This window comes from Lonchura striata, chromosome 12 (genome assembly GCF_050655825.1).
Source record: "Lonchura striata isolate lonStrDom1 chromosome 12, ASM5065582v1, whole genome shotgun sequence".
NCBI classification, from domain to species: Eukaryota; Metazoa; Chordata; class Aves; order Passeriformes; family Estrildidae; genus Lonchura; species Lonchura striata.
In genome coordinates this window covers 21,145,777-21,169,613 of record NC_140714.1, presented here as the reverse complement: position 1 = coordinate 21,169,613, position 23,837 = coordinate 21,145,777, and the positions used below count along the sequence as shown (strand labels likewise).

The 23,837-nt window shown below is 44.5% G+C and overlaps 1 long non-coding RNA gene across 1 annotated transcript; it reads left to right on the top strand.

The window, feature by feature from the left end:
- The first annotated feature begins 4,997 nt into the window (after nucleotides 1-4,997).
- LOC146766316 (uncharacterized) lies at nucleotides 4,998-9,686 on the top strand. Its single transcript, XR_014958198.1, has 3 exons — nucleotides 4,998-5,540; nucleotides 6,250-8,074; nucleotides 9,590-9,686. It is a non-coding gene; the product is annotated as an uncharacterized LOC146766316 (long non-coding RNA).
- Nucleotides 9,687-23,837: the final 14,151 nt, after the last annotated feature.

Genomic DNA, 23,837 nt, shown 5'->3' with positions numbered 1-23,837 from the left:
AAGCAGATCCTGGAGAAGAGGGCATACATCTGCTCCCACCCTCTGGACAGGACCTTCTGATCCCTCCCTGACAGCAGGCACTCATGAAAGGAAATCAGGGAGGAATTTGCTGAAGTTCCAGTATTGGACACCTTAAAAGCATCTGTTATTTAATGTCTTTAGTAAATGTATCTGTATAAAATAAAACTTCTTTCTAAACACAACTTCACAGGAAAAGGATAAATGAAGAGATTTTATTTAAAGCTGAAGTTACTTGATTAGATATAGACATAGATTAGATCTATAGATATATAGATATAGATACATGTCTGTTCCCCTTGGAGCTGGATAAAGACAGGTGAGGTTTGGTTGGGGAGATTTTTCTTCCTAGGGAAGGGATTTTGTGGTTTCTCAGTATCTTTGCACTTCAACCAGCTGCTCGTTCACTGAGCAAGCCTGAAAGACTTGGGGATCAGAACAGTTCTGTTTTGGAGGCACCTTGGGGTCTCTTATCCAGCAGCACCATCAGGACATTGAGTTCCCAGTGTCCAGGGATGGTTTTGCTGTCTCCCTGAGGGACACCACTGCTCGCTGACATCCACTGGGCCTCTGAGCCATTGACAACAATCCCCCTGGATGTGAGCACCCAGCCAATTCCTCCTTCTCCGAACTGTGCCTGCATCAGATCCACAGCTCACCAAACGAGGGACAAGGATGCTGGGCAGGGCTGATGTGTCCAGGGCATTACAGAAGCCCAGAGTGGAGGCATCTGTAGCTCTTCCCTTGTGCACTGAGGTGTTGTGCTGTGTTTTATTGTGCTTTCAATTGCAATTCTGTTTCAATGCTCGGTTCTATAAACCTCCCACTTTTGTGTTGTATTAGCATATTTTATCCTTAATGGATTGTTCCTTTCCCCATGTATTCTTGGTTCTGCCCTGGTTGTCCAACTCATTTCCCTTGAGTGGTGTAACATCCCTTAAAAAACCCATTAGAATTCCTTTCCCCAGAGCAAAGGCAAACCAAGCCTGACTAGAGAAATTTTACAAAATTGAACTTGGTATATTATCCAACACACATGTGCAGAGCAAGGCCCTGGCTGCTGAGTGTCAGAGGAAGGCTGAGGGAAATGCACCCACTACATTCCCTCTGCAACTCACTCGGCATCTGGTGCAGAAGTTTGGATGCCTGCAGGGGTTGCTTGTCTCCTCTGGGTGTGTTTTTCCTTCCCTCTGGGAAGGCCTTAATGGAAATTAGTTCCATTTCTCCTGCAGACCAGAGTGGCAGCAAGTCAGAGTATCTCCACTGCAGGCTGGTGATGCTGAGATACAAGGAAACAGGCGTGCATACAAACCACACTGTGAAAAGCCAGTGTCCATAAAGGAGCCAGAGGAGCCCTGCATCTTTATTTGAATACAGGGAGAGAGTCCATGGGGACATCTGCTGGTGGGGGTTCCTCTCTCAAAGTTTTGGAGGACACAGCCTCCTTTTAAACTCCTGGCCACATGCTGCCCTCTTCCTTTCCCCACTGGCTGAGGTACTAGGCCAGGGGACTGCAGGGACCTTGTACCCTCTTTTCCTTTTGCAAGGTGTTAGTTCTGGTCTCCATCCAAACTGTAATAGATAGATAATGAGATGATTTGCTCTCACAATTAAGGGATGAATATTGTGTGTATCTTAAGAGAAGCTTTATTGATGTAGAGTTATGTTATTGTGATTTGTTGTTTAGATGTTCTCTGTTCTCCCCACAGTTCCCTTCCCCCCCACTCCCTATTGTTCCCACCAGACAGCCTGGGCTGTCTAGGACAGGTAGAAAGAAGGCGTGTGTGGTAGTCACATAACATTTGAATGGTGAGAGACACAGACTTTCCCAGGAAAATCCTGCGAAGGCTGTGAGAAAGCTCAGAGAAAGAAGAAAAACAATTATCTTCATTTGCTGCATCTGTTGTTTGGCACATGTGGAATGTGCTATGGAGATTGTTTACCAAAGAGGAATTTCTTCATTGGACTCTGGTGATGGTGTTTTGATTCCTTTTGGCCAACTGGAGCCACTCTGTGTTGGGCTGTCTCTAAGGGTCACGGGCTTTTCTTCAGTACAGTAGTAGCCTAATTTTTAGTATAGTGTAATATAGGACAGCTTAATAAAGCTTTTGTTCAGCCTTCTGCAAACATGGAGTCAATGCACGTCATTCCCTGTGGTGGGGGTCCACCACAATAGGTGTTGACGTATAACCCTTGCATGGGAGAGTTAGGAATGGAAAAGCTTATTGCTGGGGTGGCATGGGGGGACAACACCTGACCTTCAAATGCAGCTACAAGACATAAATTCCACCAATAAAGGGCAAAGAAGGGTTGACTGACAGACTTTGGGAGGGGCCAGGGGTGGCTGATGCACCCTCCAGGAATGTAAAAGGTGAAGCATCAATCTTGAAGATGGGGCAGCCACCTGGCAGGCAGCCATGGGGCAGGGAGTCTTCCCAGGCCTGTTCTTCCTTAGTAGTCCTTCTCTTATGTTTTTGTAAATGTTTAATAAACGTTTTAAATTTTTTAAAGTGAGCAGTTGTATCTCACAAAACCCATTCCTAAGGTGGGATGGTTGTGTTACTCCTGACAGGAATGGGCTCCCTGCAAGTGGAGAATTTTAAGGAGTTTCTCTGGATCATACCTGGTGAAGTTTTCTGTTATTTTTTTTCTTTTGAACTGGAGTAGTCTAAAGAATTTTGCAAAAGAATGTTTTTGTGAACAGTCAGGTATCTGACAGGAGGTTCAGAGGTGATGTTTGAGACCAGCCACCTATTGCTCAATCTGTTTAACTACTACACAAACACTTCTGGGACACACCATTTAGGCTTACAAGAGTCAGTGCATTTGTGAATGCATTGTTATTTAATAGGAGCAGAAAACTTCTGCTTTTTGTAGCATCAGAAAAAGAGCCATGATCTGATATGAATTCCACGCTTACAACAATCAAGTTTTGTGCACACACAACACTCCAAGCAAGGGAGTTTTAGAACAGCTACTGAAGGGAAATAACGTGTCAAGCTGCTGTAAAAGGTGGAATTAACTGTTTTGGTTACTGTGCCCATCCCACCTGTGTTTGTAAACCGTGAATGTCAGGTGAAGTATGGTAATATGGTGATATGTTAATAACAAAAAGTAAATTTGTTTTAGTCCTATGTGCAGTGCTGGATTTGTGGCTTGGTGTTGTGCAAATTCAAGGGTACTTCATGGTTCTTCTTGTAGGGATAAAATAGAGAAATTTCCCGGGGAAATAAGTCCTGGTTTATGTTCCAGGAAGACTCTATGCTTGTTCTCTATTTTTATTTTAATCTGGTTGTTTGATTTGTAGGAAACACTTTCAGGACTTTGGCAGGGTTGGTGTTTGACTGGACAGTGGTGAAGGACCCAGAGGCTGATTGCTTCTCAGATTCCCACAACGCTCTACGGTAAAGTAATTTCCTTTGGTCTCAAAAGTTGGTTCAGTCTGATGCATAAAAAATACTTCCCCACATCTAGGCAGTTTACTGAACTGGTGCCTAAAATTATAATGTTAAGGGTCAGTTGATTCAGTTTGGGTTTTTTTAACCTACTCAGCAGCCTGGGCACTTTGTTCTCTGTTTAATTTAACTGATAGTGTTAGTGAGCAGCTCTGGTAGCTCTGATGCAATAATTAGAAATAAACAGATGCAGTTGTTGATCTTTCTGAAACATCTCATGCAGAAGGAAGATTTACCAGTAAAATTGTTATCTCAGGGTTTCAGCAGAGTTTTATTTTTCGCTTTTGAAGGAAAAAAAGTCACTTTCCATTTCAGAAAGGAGCTCTCTGAGCCTTAAGAGTTTCAGGTGTCAGTGGACACTTAATTCTGGTGTTGAAATAGGAGGATTCCTTGTGGGGAAACCAGTTCTCCTACAGAGCAGAATGGTTAACAGCCAGCTTCCATCCTCAAACTGACACTCCAAATACGCTGCAGGTGGGATGGGGGGAGCCAGCAAGACTTTGCTCCTGGGCAAACACAAACTAATTTTTGCAGCCTTAGAGAAGCAGCATTGGCTGGGGAAAGCCTGCTAAGCCCATAATACACCTGAAGCTGCAGGTACAAGTGAGAGCCAGAATGAATGGCTTAGTGGGATAGGATATCCCAAGTCCTGGTACATAAGGAGCTTTTTTTGTCAGTATAACTATTTGCTGATGTGGTTTTAACCAAACTAATATTGATATATACTCTACTGTTAGCATAACTATGATACCATAGAAATGTTCTACAGGTGGTGCAGCTTTGCAAAATAAATCATAAATTGTCAGGAATATGTTAATATCCATAACTGTTCTCCAGATGGCTCCACTGGTTTTTCTCTGAACATGCACATGAAGCCAAGCAGATCATGTGCATGCAGAAGGTGACACCCTGTGAAACATGCTCCTCTTTCCAAAATTTCCTGTCATTTGCCCATTCATGGAAAATTCTTTCCCCCTCTTTTGCTCTTTTCACTGAAATTTCTAACAGTTACTACAGGCTTTCAACTTGCAGACTATTTTCATAGTCATTTGTTAAATACCTTCTGGCTTCTTGAGGGAGGTCAGAGTTGCGTTCTGGCTTTGTTGAGCTATTGCTTTTATCAACATAAGCTTTGGGTCTTGCACATCAGTTCTTCTACAATACAGAGAGTTTTTGCAGTCTCACCTACTGAACAAACTGGAGGGATAATTGTAGACAACATGTGCGGTCTTGTGATAGCTCATCAGCAAGCTTCAGACAAACTTATCTGTCACAGAAATTAGCTGCAGATACCTCAAAGAATGAGTAAAACTGGGATATCTGGTCCCAGGCAAGTATCTTAAATCGGCTTAAAAATGGAAGTGGCTGGGAGTAGATGCTGGTGATGTTTCTCTGTGGGTTTACAAAGGTTGGTTAACAATTTTCTGTTCACTTTGTGATTCACCTTTCAGTATTTTCAAGTTCTTAGAATCCACCTACATCTCACCTTCCTGTATATTGGAAATGGAAAAATTTGCCAAGCAAGGAGATACCATTCTGGTGTCTGGAATGAAAACAGGGAGTTGTAAATTAAAGGCAAGACTTCAGGAAAGCATCTATAAGGTAAGATTTCTGAATGTCAGAGGGGAGGATGGATTTCTGAATGTGTGAATGAGCATCTGTTTTTCTGTAGTCTCCAAAATGATCTTCATATCAACATGAATTTTTTCTTCATTCTTGCACTGTGTGCACAGAGCAGATCTCTGTACCATTCACTGTCCCTTGCATTTTGTTGTGACAAAAGTCAAGATGAAACTAAAGAGCCAAATAATAAAAATAAAATGGCAGCAAATAATGTTTTTCACTTCCAGATTCTAAGTTCCTGCTTCATGGTCTGTTTCAAACAAATGAGCTCCTTTTAATGTGGTTACTTTTCTTTCCCTCTCTATCAACAGAATGTGCAGCCTGCAGAAGTCAGATTGCTTATTTTGGAAAACATATTTTTAAATCCAACATACGACATTTATCTTCTGGTTGGAGCATCAATTCAGTACAGAGTTCAGAAACCGAGGCAAGGGAAGATCACAGGTTTGTTCTATTCTTATTTATTTTTATTTTTTAATGCGTTGTGTGAATTTTTAACAGCTGAGAAATTTTTAATTGTGTTTAAGCTACTATGTTAATGTTTAATACTGTTTTCCTAAGGCACACAGTGATAGAGCTGTTTAGTTCTTTCCATCAAAAAAATTGTGACTCTTAAGAATATACTCTTGCAGATTTGTCAAGGATGTGGAGTCAGGGGTAACTTAAAATGAGAGCTAACACTGTCATTTTAGTTGCTGACAGTCACTAAGGAATTGACTGACTTTCTTGCTTAAATCAAATTTAGATTAGTAACTTCTCTAACAGAAAATGTTTTATTGGCAAATGGATTTGCTCCACAAAGTGAAGCCTTTATAAATGTGGGTTATCTGGCTTTATGCCCATTTCAAAATGCAGTGCCTTGAGTTTTCTCTCCATTTTTCCCTTTCAGCTATTTTTTTTTTTTCTTTTGAAGCTGGAAATCAGTTGAATGTTAGGTCGAAATACTGAGATGACATTAGTTGAGAACTGCAGTTTCACAGACATTAAATTTTCCAAGAAACTGGTTTTGTGTGTGTGATGTGAGGGCAGAAGTGCTATTTTTACAAGCCACTAGAAATATTGATTTAATCTGTGCACTAGGCATCAGTAAAAAAGAATCAGCAATAATTAGCAGCAGATAGCCACTGCCACACCTGCTTTTATTGTTTCCTAGGTTTTGTTTCACGTCCAGAAAGAGCAATGCCATCAGAGCAGTACGAGCTGCAGCTCCAGAACAACATCCTCCATCCCAAGGGAGATCCCTCCTGGCCAGTTGCCAAGCTGGACCAGGCAACATCCACGGTGACTGCGTTGCAGCAGGGCCAAACCAAGCTCATCCTGGTGCACAAGAGTATCCTTCCTTGGGAATGCTTCTCCAGCCACCACTCTGTGGCAGGAGACAAGCTTTCCACCCTTAGCAACACAGAAGGATCAAGTTATCCTTATTTGTATCGAGAGTCTGGAAATCAGGAGCTGTGGAAAGCAGCACTGCTGTGAATTCAGTCTCAGCACAGCTGTCTGATGCCTTGGAATGCTTTAACAAATTGAGTTGGTGTCTTGGTTCGACAAGACAGGAGTCTGTGAAAGAGGGCAAAGCCTCCTGTGCAATGGAGAAGGCAAACCCGCCCCCCCCCTCCCTCTGAATTACCAGGATCTTTAAATTAAAAGGCTCTCAGGCAAAGATATGGGAATGGGAGTAACAATTCTTTACTAGGAGAAAACTAGATAACAATTTAAAAAGGCAAATGCAATTGGTACAAACAAAAACTAGTGATAATGTCCACAACCTGAGGAGTCGGGGTGCTGGTAGTAGTCCGGTGGCAATGATAGCTGCTCCTCTTGCAGTGGCTGATGTATTGCAGCTGCAGTGGTGATCTTTTGAAGGGTATAGTTTTCCTCTGAAGATCTGGTGGCAGTGGGGCCGGTCTTCCTCTGCGCCGGGGTTGCCTCCGAGCTCCGCCGCCGCCGCCTCCCTGTGCTCCGGCTGCTCCGCTGCGAGATCCCGCGAAGAGAGAGAGAGAGCTGCTTCTCTCCCCAAAAAGCTACTCCTTTAAACAATAATAGAGTGCTTGGCTTCCCCCTCTGTGTGGGACCCCTCACAATGGGATGGTGTTACATTTACCAGCCCGGCAGTGAGTCAGTCAATAGTGTATAAACAAACCGTTGCCTCTACGGGGCAAACCATTGTCTTTGGGAGAGATAACAAAACCTGCCCAACCTTTCGACAGATGGCAAATAGAATACAAGCTTATCTTACAACCCCGGAGAGTTGGCAAAAGATCACTTAAATCACGTCTGTTCCCCTCAGTCACTGTAGAAATGTATGGGGCTTTATTTAATGTTTACATTACAGTCATTATATTCTCTAGTGAGATCTCTCCAAAGTGCTCGATGTCCTGCAGTGAAGTGGGGAGAACGTTTATTTGCAGTGCACACTTAGCTTTAGAATAGCCAAAGAGGCTTGAGGAGTCCCAGGAGAATGCTGATCTTGGCTCGTGCTGAGCCATGTGTTCCTTGACTGAGCCGCAGGTATCCGCATGCAGGGGGTGTCCCGGCTGCCCAGCAGCACTGTCTGTGTGGTAGCTCCTGCATATTTGGGTTGGTATTGCTGCAGTCTTCTGGCTGAATCATGCAAGTTCTGGCCTTGTCTCTGTGATTTTCATGCTGTATCTCCACGCTTCCGTTCAGCATTAGCTTTCACAGAAAAGGAATTTTATTCATAAAAGTAGCTCAATGTGAAATAGGTTTTACGTACTTTCTTTTATCTCTGTAGTCAGCAGTTTAAAATAATGAGTGTTCATCTGCAGAGTGTGGGCACCAGAAGCAAAATGCTTTTCTCCATTGGATTAAGAGGCTGCTGGTTTGTGCTGTTCAATATTTCCTGTTTTGCAGGATTTACAGTTTATCCAGGTGACAGATGGGTCCTGGAAACAGACAGACTTTATGAAATTACAGTTGACGTGTATGATAAATCAAGCAATAAGGTGTATTTATCTGATGTAAGTTGAAATGTTTAGATACTTTTTTTCTGTGACTGTCTCCTAAATCCTGACTTGCTTTGGAATTATTTGAGTGATTTCTTATTTACATTGAGACAGGACAGTGCAAAGCTTGTTATTTCTTGCCTCTTCATTTTTTCCTTTGTTTTGTTGTTGTTACTTTATAAAAATAAAGCACTCTAGGTGATTCATGTGAAGTTATTGGAGTCTGAAGTGCTGTAGAAAAAAAATGGAAGTTGGGCAATGTCTTTTAGGTTGGATGGGGCTTGGAGCAACCTTAAATCACCCAGTGCCACCCCTGCCATGGGCAGGGACACCTTCCACTGTCCCAGGCTGCTCCCAGCCCCAGTGTCCAGCCTGGCCGTGGGCACTGCCAGGGATCCAGGGGCAGCCACAGCTGCTCTGGGCACCTGTGCCAAGGCCTGCCCACCCTGCCAGGGAAGAGCTTCTTCCTTAATTCTATATACCAGGTACCAAATACACATAGTTCTTAAACTGCAGAGGAAACGAAATTAAAATAATTCAGTTGCAACAAGAATAAATTTATTGAATTACTGCTTTTGAGAGTATTTGATCTAGGGGAATATAATTTTATTTCCTCATTGTTGCAGAGGATAGATAGATATGATTGTTATTTTAGCTAGCCGGATGTCACTTCTACCCTTGGATGAATCCTGGAGTGAAATGGACTGTTCCATCCCACCCTGCAAAAGATTGTGGTTCATCCCGCACCTCTGTACCTGCCCCTAAAACAGAGTCTGTAACCCCATTGGCCCATGCCTTGTCCCAGCCCACCTGGGAGCCCCTGATAAGGGGGCTCTGAGCGGCCATGCGGCCTCTTGGACTTCCTCCCTCTCTTGGACTTCCTCCCGCTCTTGGATTTCCTCCCTCTCTTGGACTCCCTCCCTCCCTGGGGCTTCCCCTCTCCTAAACCCTCAGTTTCTCTCTCCCCTCCCCCGTCCTCCTAAGCCCAGCCACGTGCTACGCCTGAGAGCACGAGGCTTGGGCATCCCTGAATTCTCCAATAAACCTCTTCCCCCAAGAGCAAGCTTCAGAGATCTCTGCCTCCCTACACCCCAACCGTGCAAAGGAGCCTACTCTTCCCACACCTCATAATTGCTTTTTGGGATACAGATCTGAGTTTGAGCTAGAGCTTAGTAGTGTGCCTTTGGGACAGTATATTCATGTGTTCTTTTATGTTGAAGAAGGAAAAAATTAGAAAAATACTGTAAAATATGAATTACTTAGTGGTATAAATATAGGTACTTTCATGTTAAATTACATTTAGCATGAAATTTAAAAAGAAACTTTCTGTGGAGTTAATGTCTCTAAAGGTAAAATCTTACTGAAAGACTGAAACTTCCACAGGGAGAGTTCTAATCAGTTTCAGCAGCATGTCTTTGAACTGTGTGATTAAACATTTGCTTACTGACTTCTTGTTGTATGTTTAGGGCTTTCTGTCCCCCACTGATGTCAGTCACCTGTGGCAATTTCTATTTCATGTTCTGGTTTTAGAAGATCCGAATTACTACAGAGCTGTCCGGAGAACACTTTGAGGTGCTGCAGTCCTCTCTGAATGGGTCCTGTCATTGTGTGAGGGCTGTAAAGGCAGGTCAGACCATGATTGATGCTGCACTGACATCAGTTGTTGACCGGGTGCGTCTGTGTGAAAACTCCTCTGCTTCACTGGTAGGACTAAAAATAATTGAGCTGTGCAGTAGTGACTTCCTGGCAAAAGGAAACCTAAGAATGGCATGGGTCTGAGCTGTCTTTGAACAGATTAAGAACCAAATTCTAAAATCCTTTCTTCATGAAAACTGCCAATTGAGTCAAAAGAGGATTTGCTTACATTAAAGACTGTGGGATTTTGCTCCCGAGCCTGTGGCAAACTCCTGTTAGGGCAGTGGTGCACAGCACTGATTTCTTTTCTTGTGGCAGATCCTTGTGCTGGGCAAGGGGCCTCTCACAGGCTGAGGGAATTTTACACTTTATTGTGGTAGGATCATCACTCATACCCTGACCTTGTTCTGCAGTCAGTTACATTGGGGAAGTTTGCTGTCAGTTGGGAAGTGCCCTTAAACTCTGGAATGACAATTTGCCAAATGTATCAGCCTGCACATTTCTCCAAATTACTATTCATTTACTTTCTGCTGGTTGGGCAGGCTGCTGAATGTATGGCTAACTAGGGCACGTGGTGTGGAAGTGAATTGCTTTTGCTTGAAAATTCAACACTTCAACCCATTTGCTGTAAAATCAATTTAGTGATTCCTTGGGCAGGATTTAGCAGCTCCTTCAATGTGATACACCTCAGTCATTTTCTGTGTCAGAGATGTTCTCTTCAGTGGAAGAGCATCCCTTGAGAGTTGTTTTTCCCTCAGAAGTGCAGTAACAGTGTGTTGTGCCAGAGGGTTGGAGCACTGCAGTGACAGCAGAGCTGTGAAGGCCAATGTTTGGGAGGGAGGACTGAGCAAGGGCTCTTTCAGGCTGAATTTTGTACACAGTGGGATGAGCAAAGAGTAAATATAGGTGTTGAGCCTCCAGATTGGTTCTCCAAGTGAGGTCTCAAAATAGGAGCAATGAAAGAGTATCTTTTTTCTTGCCTTTTACATTAATGTGGGCACCTGGATCTTCATAACAATAGCACTCCTTTAGTACAGTGGCACACCTTGCTGCCAGGAGCTATTTGCTCACTGGGAGCTCTGCTCATAAGTGGTCCTAAATAGTTTTCCTTCCTCTCTGATGTGTTTTCAAGAACATGTCTGTACCTAAGGACTAAACATTAACTCTGGGAAGCTCTGTGATGCCATTTATAACACCGTGGTTTTGCACTTTGCAGGATGGAGGTGTTCACACCTTACCAGTTCCAGTGAGAAACCAGCAGGATGTGGAGATCCATGTTCCAATATTGCTTGTACCCAGCATTCTGATGTTTCCTTGGCAGGCAAAAGCAGGAGTCTACCAGTACACCATCCAGGTATGCCAAAGAAGTACCCAGCTGCAGGGTGTGTAATTCAGGCAGGCACACTGAGGGCTGACACCACTGATCTAGGGCTGACTGTGGATACTTCAGGCACAGTGGCATCCAAAATGTAACTTGCAGGAACTTCATGGGACGTTAGTTACAGGAGTTGATATGCAGTTTTAAAAAAGCACCAAGAAACCAACAAACATAAAAACCCCACTGACTTGTACCTCTTGTCTTCCCTTCCTCTCTCCCTCATGCATGCACCACGCACCTGTGCCTGGAATGGTTTGGAATTCCAGGAGCATCCTACATGCAAAGATCCACAGCAATCATTAGAGGCTGCCCTTTGCTGGCAAGGATGGGAAATATGAATGGGAGTGTGAAGTGACTACAAAGAAGGGCATGACAAGATTAATTTGCAGCACTCTGCCAGCCTTGGACATCAGTATTCCTCAGTGGCCACACACCTTGTGCTCCTAATACAAAGTTCCAGGGAGGCAAAGGCCCCAGCTTATTTACAGAAGGGATGATTCCATATTTACTAAGTGTGTCTTTGCTCCCAAGCTGTCAGTTATTCCTTTTGCTTCATGAAGCAAATGGTTTGTATGCCAGTATCCAGTATCTCCAGTCTAAGTAGGGAAAAGAAAGTTGTGCTTTCTCAGCCCAGACTCTTATCTCAAGCCAGTGATACCCAGACCCTGCACTCAGGTGTTGGATGCACAACTCCTACCTCTCCCTTTTAGCATAAAGTGGTGCTCAGTGTTGGGTCTGTATTAAGTAAACTATAAGCAAATAGGCAGCAGGACACTTGGTGCCAGGCTCTCCTCCCAGGTAACAAGGGATAGGATGAGAGGAAACATCCTCATGTTTAGCTTGGATATTAGACAATTTTTTTTCACAGGAAGAGTTGTCAAGCCATGGCTCAGGCTGCCCAGGGCAGTGGTGGAGTCACAAGCCCTGGAAGGGCTCAAAAATTATGGGGTATGGGACCTGAAGACATGGTTCAGTGGTGGACTTGATAATCTCAGAGGTCTTTTAGAGCCTTACTGATTCAGTGACTCCATGGAGAGAATCAATCTCACAGGATTAAATTGCATTCTCCATTGTGAGTCTAAGGGCAGCTACACTGAGTTAAGCCCTGCATAACTCGACTTGTCTGTTCTGTGGGATTGGTTTGGTTTACTTCATGCTATTCCTGACCACACCAGCAGAGTGTGGCAAAAATTCTTAGTACTAAGTCTGCATTTGCAGTACTTCATAATTCTGCTGGAATTTTCCCAGTAAAGGAAAGGAAATGTGGTTTTGTTTCCTATGTCTTTCACAGTTCTATTGTCACCTTATCTTGCAAATATAATGAAGTATTTCACTAGAGAACATTCCTTCATGGTACTGCAATAATTGTCTTACTTTACTCTGATGTTCTTCTATAAAAACATAGAAACATTTTTCTCCCAAGATTTAAATTTTGCTGAAACTGAGACCTTTCTTCTGGTCTATAGATTCCACAAGACACGTGGTCGACAGCATACACACAGCTCAACTGTTCCTGCCTCTCCATCAGAGTTTGCCTCCCACTGCATAGCTTCAGTCAGGCTATTTCAAATGGGTGAATAAAGTTTCTCTGAAAATAAATTGAAAGGGATTTTTGGATCTAGCCAAATTCTGTTGATAGCTGAAGTAACTCCCTCCAGATGGTACCAGAATGCCTGGCAGGTTTTCCTTTGGCAGCTGTCTGGTTTGTTGGGGGTTGCTTTGTTCATCTTTGTGCCAATGAGATGGTTTCTGTTGCCTTCCTTGGGCACAGGCATGAGAGGTGCAGAGCAGCTGTGCGAGATGGGCACGTGGAGGTTCCTGGGGAGGGCACTGCTCCCAGGTAGCAGTGTGGATCTCCTGCCAGGCTCTGGCTAATGGTGAAGCTGCATGGGAAGCTGCTTTACCCTTCCTCTCTCTCCTCAGTGCATACTGACTGTCAGAGACAGAAAGTGTAGTGACGTGTCTGGGGTTTATGGCAGGGACCTGAGACTTCATAGTCATTAAGACTATGCTCATCCCCCTGTTTCAACTGAAACACCTTTACAAATATGCTGAGCCCTTGGATTCTTTCAGCCTTTCTCACCACATCCCATGCATCTCCTGTAACACACCTCTGCCTGTTTATTTGTCTGTGTCCTTCTGTAATCAGATTGTGCATGTGCTCTGAGAAAGGAAGATGGGAAGATGGGAAATGACCCTCCTCTTAATTTTCTTTTTTTTTTCTCTTTCCCTGGTAAAAATTACTAGCTAAGCTCCTGTATAATTTAGACTTGTTTGTTTTCCACACTGTCCCTCTAGAGAAGATTTATCACCTTGTTCATTTTTAATTATGAAATTGGTTAAAGGAAATGCTGAGGAAGTAAAAGAAATTAAAACAATATAAATTTTAAAATAGCTCCAGTGTTCACCCGTGTTTTACTCTGATGGAACTTTTGACATTTGTTTTGGTGTGTGAAAGAAGCCGAATATAAAACGAAAGGTAGAAATCTTCTCATCTCTCTATTGCTTATCAAGTTCTGAGGTGTTATTTTTTTTGTATGTCCTATTCTCAGTGCACTCCTGGTTTTCACGCAAGATATCCAAAGCTGTGGAATGTGAAAACCATGTCCTTGATTAAATGTTTGCAAGATTTTTCCCTCTGTATTTCAGGCTCAGGGTGGAAGTGGCAATTTCAGCTGGTCCTCTTCTAGCCAGGCAGTAGCCACAGTGACAGTCACAGGAGTGATGAGCACGGGGAGTGATGCTGGGGTCAGCATTATTCGGGCGTTCGACGTGCGGAATCCGCTGCTTTGTGGCAAAACGAAGGCAAGAGATTCATTGTTCAGTGCTTGTTCTTGAATGTGGCTTTTGGAAACAGCAAAGGCACTGAGAATGCCATAGGCAATCCCCTTCCACTTCCTGCCCTGTGGCAGGTTAAGTGATTCCTTTCAGTTTGTGCTTTAGGGAATCCAGCACTGTCCAGTGCATTAACCTGACTCCCATTTTTGCCCCTTCCTGATTTCCTTGGCAAGCCTTTTTCCCTGTTGGAAGTTTTAAGTGCAAGAATGAAATGGTAATTAACTCCTGGCCTGGCCATCCAGGCAGACAAGCCAAACTAGAAATTCATTCTGTAGGGCGATAGGTGGGTGCTCTCCCTTGATACAAAAGGGTGACAGTTGTTACAGGATGTACAAGGAAATTTCTGTCTGGAGAAGAACCTGAGCTGAGCACTGTGCTGCAGACGGGCTGCAAATACCCGAGCTGGCCAAGAAAAAACAGTACTTTAGGAAAATTAGGAGAAAATGGCAATAAAAAACATAGCTCCCAAGAGGGATTTTGTGGTGTCTCTTCAGACCATCCCCTGTTCTTAGGTCATGGTGGTCAGTGTGTGTGGCTTGGAGCGAGGAGAATGCAGGAACAGTACATATGGTGGCCCAAAGGGAGGGGTGTGACATGAATTAAAATCTGTTCAGAATTTAGCTTACACACTCACTCTGAAATAATTCTCTGAACAGCCTTAGATGCTGCTTTTTAGCAGTGCAACAGTTACCAGCTGGAGACACAGGGAGGAAGATTTTTTCAGCTAAAACTTCTTATCCTCAAACATGAGTCAAAGTCTGAAGACAGAAAGAAACCTTCAGACCATGTGAGCTTTCAGAGCAGTGTATTTCACAATCTGAATAGATTATTTTTGAATGCTTTTTTTTTTCCTGTGTTAGGAGCTGCCTTCTGTGTGAACAGCTCTTCAGGGTTCTGTTTACTGACCTCAGTGAGTCAGTTTTTAGTAGTAGTAGTTTTAGGAGTAGTTAATCCACACAGATTACATCTTTAATTCTGTCCTATATAGTTTGGTATCCTGAAGCCAGTTGCAGAAGATTAAGTAGTTAAGATCCTGCAAATAAAAGCTGTGATTGCTGTGAAATCTCTGGTCTGAGGTAGGTTCTTTAATGGACGCTAAACCTCTCCCAGCTGGTGATGATAGCCCCTGGAGATAGCACACAGCAGTCCACACTTCAAAGTCTGTAAAGCAGAGGAGAGAATGACAGGATCAGCAGTAAAAGGGAAGCTCACCAAGCTGCTGTGGGCTTGGGCTGGCGTGGAGCAGAGCAGTGACCCAGCCTGTCCCTGTTCCGTCCCTGGCAGGTGTCCGTGAGCGAGCCCAGCGCCATGGAGTTCACTTCCTGCAGGTGGAGGCACACGTGGGGCAGGTGCTGGAGCTGCCCCTGAGGATCAGTGGCCGGACCAGCGTGGACAGGGGCGAGCTGGTCCCCCTGAGCGACTGCTCACAGCTGGAGCTGGGGGTGGAGCTGGAGAGCCCTGGTGTGTTCAGCCCACTTGAAGGTGCTTTAACTCCCTCCCTGGTTTGGAAGTTAAATTGGTGACAGGTCACACCTCTCCCAAGTCACACTTCTCCCTTAAATCACTGATTCATAGTTCTGTACAGTATCCCCACAGAACTGCCAACCTCAGAGGGGAGGGGGTCCGAATAGTTTTATTTTGAGGATATATTTGCTTTCTTATGCAGAATGGTTTGAGTTGGAGAGACTTAAAAGTTCTTCCAGTCCCACCCTCTGCAATGGGCAAGGACACATTTCACCTGTCCCAGGCTGCTCCAAGCCTTGTCCAGCCTGGCCTTGGGCACTTTCAGGGATCCAGGGGTAGCCACAGCTTCTCTGGGCACCCTGTGCCAGAGCCCTACCACTCTCTCAGCCAAGAATTCTTTCCCAGTATCCTGTCTAAACCTTTTCTCTTTCAGTTTGAGGCCATTCTCCCTTGTCCTGTCCCTACATGTCCTTGTAAAAAGTTCTCTCCATCTTTCTGGTAGGCTGCCTTCAAACAGCTGTGTTGAATTTGATGACCATGCCTCGGCATTTCTTTCCAAATAAGCTCTTGTATATTTTTCATTTATCTGACAGGAAGACTTAAGCCAGCTGCTGATTTTTGCAGTGGGGTGAGACTGAAGGCTGAATTTCAGGGTACACCAGGCTGGTGGTTGTGTACACCCACGGGCACGTGCGCCTCAGTGCCAGCATCGCCATCGCCGCTTATCTCCTGCTGAGAGTGAGTCTGCTTCCTCTGCTCCTGGAGAGATCCAGGATCCAGCACTGAAGCACCTTTACATGACAGGGAGCAGGTTATGCAAGGAATAGGTCTGAAAAACTGAGGTGGGTGGGTTTACATTCCACCACTGGCTGGTTCAGTGAAGAAAATAAGAAAGAAGCTGAGTGCAGGGTCAATAGATGGAAATACAGAAGAGGCTGCTTTGTTGTCTCATCTGCAGAAGCCTAGCACTGACTGCAGGCTGAAATCTGAGTATTTCACCATAGCTTTCCCTCAATATGGAAAAAATGTTAGTGCAAATACTACGGATTTGTGTTTATAATGAATGTAATGTGATGTTGTGAAACACAAACTGGAAAGGTTTTTGTGCACTAAATGTCAGGTTAACTGCTGTGGTGGTGAACAGCACAGGCTGTCCCAGAGATGCACATCAGTGCAGAATTTGTTAGACAAGTGTGAAGTAAAACTTGTGTAGGAGAATAACTACATACACTGAATTGTTCTGGAGAGAGCACTGGCAAGTGAAAGTACAATTTGACGTAATTTCATCCATTTTAAATACTTCTTTGAAAGTATAGCAGAATACTATCTCTCTGTGCTCAGAAAAATATATTAAGGGTCTCCCTTTTGCTGTAATTCTTCATGAGAGAGATGTGATTAAAAGGCAGCTAAAACTTGTCTTTGGATCTGTTGCTTCCTTTGAATCTAATCCAGCTGGACAGAATCCTTGTGGATTTTAGTGCAGCTCTGTTTTTTGCTAAGTGTGCTGAAAAACCACTGCATGGGAGAAATCACAGCCTTATCCAAGTATAGCTGTTCCATTCAGAAGGAGGTTTATTTTGCAGAGCACAACCAAACAATGTAAATAGATGATTAATTTTCAATTAATTAATTGATTACAGGCTATCGATCTACCATCAGTTGCTTTAGTGACTTTGGGTTCCTCCAAGGATGTGTTGTTTGAAGGAGGACCCAGGCCATGGGTCCAAGAACCTTCCAAGTTCTTCAGGAAGGTTGCTGCTGAGGATGCAGAAAGCATTGCCTCCTCTTTACTTGAACGTGCCACACCTCGAAACAGCAACCAGCACTGGGTTAGGGTGCTGTGCAGGAGCCTGGGAGAGCAGGTGAGTGCCAGAAGGGCTTGCTGTTGCCCTCCATCAGGTGCTGAGAACTGGCTCCAGACACATTTATGGTGCCATATGCCTGTTATGTAGCTAGATGCTTTTATAATGAGCCAGTAAAGAACTTGGGTAAGTACATTGTTTATGCATTTTGATGCAGATTTTAGAGTGAGCATTTCACAGCATTACATTAAAAAGTGATTTATGATGGGTTTATTGCAGTATAAACCCAAGTTGTGGAAGCCTTGTGTTGTGGGATGCATTGAACATCCTAATGAGTGCAGGTTCAGTCTGCATGAACAGGATCAGAGCAGAAGGTTACTGAGCAGGCTGACTCCCCTGTCTGACCTGCTTTTCTTAACTGTGTTACCTTCCAGTGTAATTCTGTTTATTCTAACAAATGGCAGCCCCAGGAATTGACTGCTCTACTCTCTGTGCAGCCTTGGTGAGCATGGCTGTGCTCATTTTCCACTTGGTTTTGTTCTCTCCAACATACAGAAGTGATTTCTCCTGCTTTACTCACCCCCCTCAGCCCATGAAGCTTTTAGCTTCAATATAGTGTTCTTCTGCAATTCTGAAAGGCTTAAGCATTTTGGTTGGGCTGCCAAGTTCCACTGATTTCCTCACTTTGCAGAGTGGAGCTGTTTCTGTCAGTGCAGATTCCAAAGGAACAGGCCTTGCTGTTGGTGTGCAGGTCTGTGCAAGGCTGGCTGTCCCCAGCACATCACCCCTGCATGGCTCTGCCCAGCACCAGTGCGTGGGGGCATGGGGCAGGTGACCAGAGCTGCCTCAGCCTTCTCTGCTTTTAGATCCACTTCACTTTGCTGAAGGCTAGAAAAGGAGTGTAAAATAAAAGATAAGATGTTTTTAAACACACTGAAGTGACTATAAATGTTGCCTTTGGGCTGTTCTGTTCTCACTCTGCAAGAACACCTGCAGTTTCCATTCTCAGTTACATGAGATTTGTTGTTTGAATCAAATTTGATAGTAATGAACATGAACACCGAGGAAAGAGTTCCCAGGAACAGTACTTTCATAGTGATAAAGAATTGTTCTTGAGATGTGCTCCCTCTTTTACATCTTCCTGTGTCTTAATAGTGCTGTAAATCCCCAAGCACTGTATTTTTGCTTTTCATTCTGATATCACAGTGTAATTGAGACCTGTGGAAATACAGCGTGCCTGAACTAAACTCTTTCCTCATTTGCTGTTTTCAGGTTATTGCCTTAACAGTTGGGAACAGCCCCACAGTCACCAACCTTTTCCCAGTGGTTGAGCCTGCTGTGGTGAAGCTCATCTGTGCTCTCCCTTCCCGGCTGGCTTTGATTCCTGTTTATGGCAGCCCTCAGCTTGCTCTCTCCTGCCCTTTCCTCCAGCAGAGCAAGCAACTGGTAAGCCTGGGAAGTGTCAGGAGAAGAAGGTGTTCTTAGAGCAGAAAACTCAGTGTTTGGAGCTCCATGTGTGAAACATTGCAGCTGCTGCAAGAGGAGCAGTAACTGGTGCTGTGGCCACACCGTGCCCTTGGGGGCCCAGCACAGAGCAGGCTGGGGGAGTCCTGCAGTAAATGGACAAGAGAAACGTGTCGATTCTCAGGCATAAGGAACTCTGCTATTCTGTTTTTCTTGCTAACAGCTATTGTCACATGTTGGCTGCTGAGTAAGCCACATTTGGTTGTGTTAATATTCCCTGGCAAATGTAAAAGTTATCCTCCTTCCCTAAAATGAATCATTTTAAAGAGCTTCTATGTAATAACAAGAGGAGATGGAGACTTTTGTGTATTGTTAGCCACCTCAGAGCTCACCTGCTTTTCTGGCTCCATTATGTGTCAGCTTACCTTGGGGCACTGCTGTTGCTAATGTATTTCACCAGAATTGCAACACCAGAATCTTGAGCTTTAACAAACAGCAGTGTTTGTCATCATTTATTTGAATTTTAAAAACAATTTCCTTGAGCTGTGGTTCAATTTTGTTGTTGTTGGTTTGGGGATTTGTTTTTTTCTTATGGTAATTCACTGGCTAAAAAACCCCAAAGCCATGTTCCAGTAAAACCCCTTTAGGGTTCAGAGATTCACAGAATGCTCTGAGTTGGAAGGGACCCAAAGGGATCATGGAGTCCAACTCTAAATGGCCCATACAGGACTTGAACCTACCTGGTGTAAGCAGCACTATGCTCTGACCAGCTGAGATAATCTCAGGGCTGTTGGAGCACAGCTGAACGCCTTGCACAGATGGCTCCTTTTAATGAACATTCCTTATGCGTTGATGTTGTAACAAACCTCATGGAATTCAGCATATGTTTTTTTAAATGATTAAAAAATCCTGTTGTATTGGTTCAGTTCAAAATATTCCTTCTTTTTCAGGTTCCTGTTTCCAATTACCACAATCCAGTGCTGGAGTTGGCTGCCTATGACCAGCAAGGCAGGAAATTTGATAGCTTCAGCTCCCTTAGTATTGTGTGGGAATCCACAAATAAGGCCATTGCTCGTATTGAGGCGGAGCTGCCAATGGAGCTGACTCTGAAGGAGGAGGGCAATGGTCAGAAGAAAATGCAGGGTATGAGTGAGCTGAAATGAGCATTTCTTTGTTTGAAGGTCCAGATTAAATCTGTTTGGCAGTGTCTGATCTTGATTAAAGAAATTACTGTAATCTGCAGTCATACTTCAGTTTAACATCAGTGTGCATGTTTTAGTGTGTGCTATTAAAGAGAGGAGAGAAAAGGAACCAAGTCCAATGTCTAGAACCTGTGTTGAGAGAGAAAGTTCTGATGAGAATGAGCCTAGAGGAGCTGGATGTATCTCATCTTTGTTGCATTCTAGGCTTACAAACTGTGGTAGCTGACCGTGAGTTTGGAACTGCTGCCATCTCTGCCACTGCCTCTGGATTCCAGCAGCCCCACCTGAAGGCAGCCAGAGCCCAAACACCGGTAACAGTACCTGGGGGGATTTGCCATTTCCCTGTGGTCAATGCTCAGTGTTCTGGTGGCTTTATTTCCCCCCCACACAGTACTGTACAAATCAGGCAGCCCCCTGGTGCAGTCTGGTTCATTCTGCAGAGGTTTGATACTGGTTCATGGTTTTCCTGCTTTCCTCTGCGCTAGGTGCTGCTATCCAAATCAAATTTGTCCAAATTCTTGGAAGTTTTTTAACCATCTGAGCAAGGGCATTACAGAGAAGTGTTTCAGTTGGTTTTGTTTCAGTTTAGGGTTTTTTAATGAATCTCTGCTGCTTGTCCTTCACTAAAGCAGCCATGTGCTTCATGCAGCTGTCACTGGGGAAAGCAAATGGATTATTGCCCCTGCAGAGCTGGGTGGGAAAGTTCTGCATGAGCAAAGCAAAAGCTGACTGATTCCTCATATGGATCATGTGTTATTCTGGGCTCTGACTGATGCTCTCTTTTTTTTTCTTTCTGATGCCAGCCATAAGCCCAGGCTCTCATTTTACAAGTCATTAGCCATTCCCTGAAATACTTAGTGTGTTGATACTCAGGCTAGGGAAGAAAAACAGTAAAAGGTGATGATGATGAGCAAAGGGGGCAGGTGTAAACAGCTGGCAGTTTTCTGTGTATGTCACTTTTGTAAGCTGAATATAAGGGCAGGTTTCAGCCTGTGGAATAACCTGACATGTGCAATAACTGACTCTTAAAATATTCTGCTTCCTAACTGGAATTTCTGTTTAATCTTGTTAGCAAGATTTAAGTGGATTTGAACTATATGCAGTACCTTGAAAACATACTTGAGGCAAAAAGTTAAATATGCACTGAGAGGTTACAGGGTTTAACTCAAAGCAGGTAGCAGATGGGCACCAGTAATGTGAAATACTCTTTGGGCCAGGTTCCTCTCAGCTTGGCCCAGGTGTGGAATCTGCTTAGTAAATTCTTTGAGAGGTGATCTTTTTTGCCACTTGGTTCTTGACTTTTCTGTGAGGTTTCCACTCTTCTCATGTTGGGAAAGCATGGTGCAGATGTATTTCCCCTGAAGAATATGACTATGGCTTAATGAGAATTACTGCAGAGACACAGTTACTTTGCTGCTGAAGTTATTTGAGATATTTGGTTGTGGTTTTTTTTTTTTTCTCTTAGAAATCGAGCTGTAATATGGATACTTGATGTTCTACAATCATTTTGTAGTTCACTGTGCTCTGCTTTGTTAAGCCAGTATTATATATTCTTTCTTACTTTTTGAAATAATTAGTAAAGAGACTGCTGTAAACTTTGCCTTGAGTTCAGAGAACACTGGCATATTCTTACGTTCTATTCTCTGTGTTTAAATTTAGGAGGACTCTGTAGATGCCAGTCCTGCTGCACTTTGTGGGCTCATGAATGAGTTGTTTTTTTTAAATGAGGTGACGTGGGTGCATTTTTCAAGTACATCAGCAATGGGCTGCTCTGCTCTGCTTTCAAACCTGCCCATTCTCCTTTCTTGCAGCCAAAAACACAAACAGAAATCTAGTAGATGGGATATTAAGATGCCTTGACTGTTGTTCCATGTTTAAGTGTGTCTTGGTTAGACAAGACAGGAGTCTGTGAAAGAGGGCAAAGCCTCCTGTGCAATGGAGAACGGCAAACCCCCCTCCCTCTGAATTACCAGGATCTTTAAATTAAAAGGCTCTCAGGCAAAGATATGGGAGTGGGAGTAACAATTCTTTACTAGGAGAAAACTAGACAACAATTTAAAAAGGCAAATGCAATCGGTACAAACAAAACCAGTGAAAGAAAAAGTCTAGAACCTGAGGAATGCCAGTATCAGTTTTGCTGGGACAATTGCTTTCCTTTGCAATAGTTGATGAGTTGCAGCTGAAGTGGTGATCTTTAGAAGGGTATAATTTTCCTCTGAAGATCTGGTGGCAGTGGGGGCCGGTCTTCCTCTGTGCCGAGGTTGCCTCCGAGCTCCCCCGCCGTCGGCTCAGCACGGGCCGGCTGCTTCGCTGCGAGTGCCGCCCAAGAGAGAGAGAGCGAGAGCTGCTTTTCTGGGAATCCCGCGAAGAGAGAGAGAGAGCTGCTTCTCTCGGAGTCCCGCGAAGAAGAAGAGAGAGAGCTGCTTCCCCCCTCTGGGTGGGACCCCTCACGGTGTTACATTTTTTCAGCTCTTCATTGAATCAGTCAATGGTGTATAAACAAACCATTGTCTCTGAGAGAGATAACAAAAACCTGTCCAACCGGTTCGCCTTCGACAGATGGCAAATGGAATACAAGCTTATCTTACAACCCAGGACATTATCCACCCCTTATTCTATTTCCATCTGCACACCATGAAATCTTACACCCAGTTCTCTCTTAAGACCAAGTTTCCCTGTGGTACACAGCGGGTCTCCCCATCTTCCTGCATTACCCACCAAGTGTAACCAGGTCCTTGAGCAAAGACAATCCCACGAATGGGTTGGTCTTTGCCTGAGGTGGGATTAATCCAAACAGTTTTCCCTAAAATACCTTTCATATGTACTACAGGGACCTTATCTCCATCTACTGCGTGTAAGGGTTCTGACTGAGCAGGGCCAGCTCGATTGACAGACCCCCGGGTGTTGACCATCCAGGTTGCTTTTGCCAGGTTAATTTCCCAGTTTCTAAATGTTCCCCCACCGAGTGCCTTCAGGGTAGTCTTAAGGAGTCCGTTGCACCGTTCAACTTTGCCGGCAGCTGGAGCATGATAGGGAATATGATATATCCATTCGATACCATGTTCTCTGGCCCAGGTGTTGATAAGGCTGTTCTTGAAATGGGTGCCGTTGTCAGACTCAATTCTCTCAGGGGTGCCGTGTCTCCACAGGACTTGTTTTTCCAAGCCTAAGATGGTGTTCCGGGCAGTGGCATGAGGTACAGGGAAAGTTTCCAGCCATCCAGTGGTGGCTTCTACCATGGTCAGCACGTAGCGCTTGCCTTGGCGTGTCTGGGGCAGTGTGATGTAGTCAATCTGCCAGGCCTCCCCATACTTGTACTTGGACCACCGCCCACCATACCATAGGGGCTTCACTCTCTCGGCCTGTTTGATGGCAGCACACGTCTCACAGTCATGGATAACCTGGGAAACACTGTCCATGGTTAGATCCACCCCTCGGTCTCGTGCCCACTTGTAGGTGGCATCTCTGCCCTGATGACCTGAGGCATCATGAGCCCATCGAGCCAGGAACAACTCCCCCTTATGGTGCCAATCTAAGTCTATCTTTGACACCTCTATTTTTGCTGCCTGATCTACCTGCTCGTTGTTCCGGTGCTCCTCATTAGCCCGACTTTTGGGGACATGGGCATCTACATGACGGACTTTCACCGTCAGCTTTTCCACCCGAGAGGCAATGTCTTTCCATATATCAGCAGCCCAGATTGGCTTTCCTCTACGTTGCCAGTTGGCCTTCCTCCACCTTCCCAGCCAGCCCCACAGAGCATTGGCTACCATCCATGAATCAGTATAAAGGTAGAGCTTTGGCCACTTCTCCCTTTCAGCAATGTCCAGAGCCAGCTGAACGGCCTTGAGTTCAGCGAGTTGGCTCGATCCACCTTCTCCTTCGGTAGCTTGTGCAACTTGGCGTGTGGGGCTCCATACGGCTGCTTTCCACTTCCGGTTCATCCCTACGATGCGACAGGAACCGTCAGTGAAAAGAGTGTAGCAGGTCTCCTC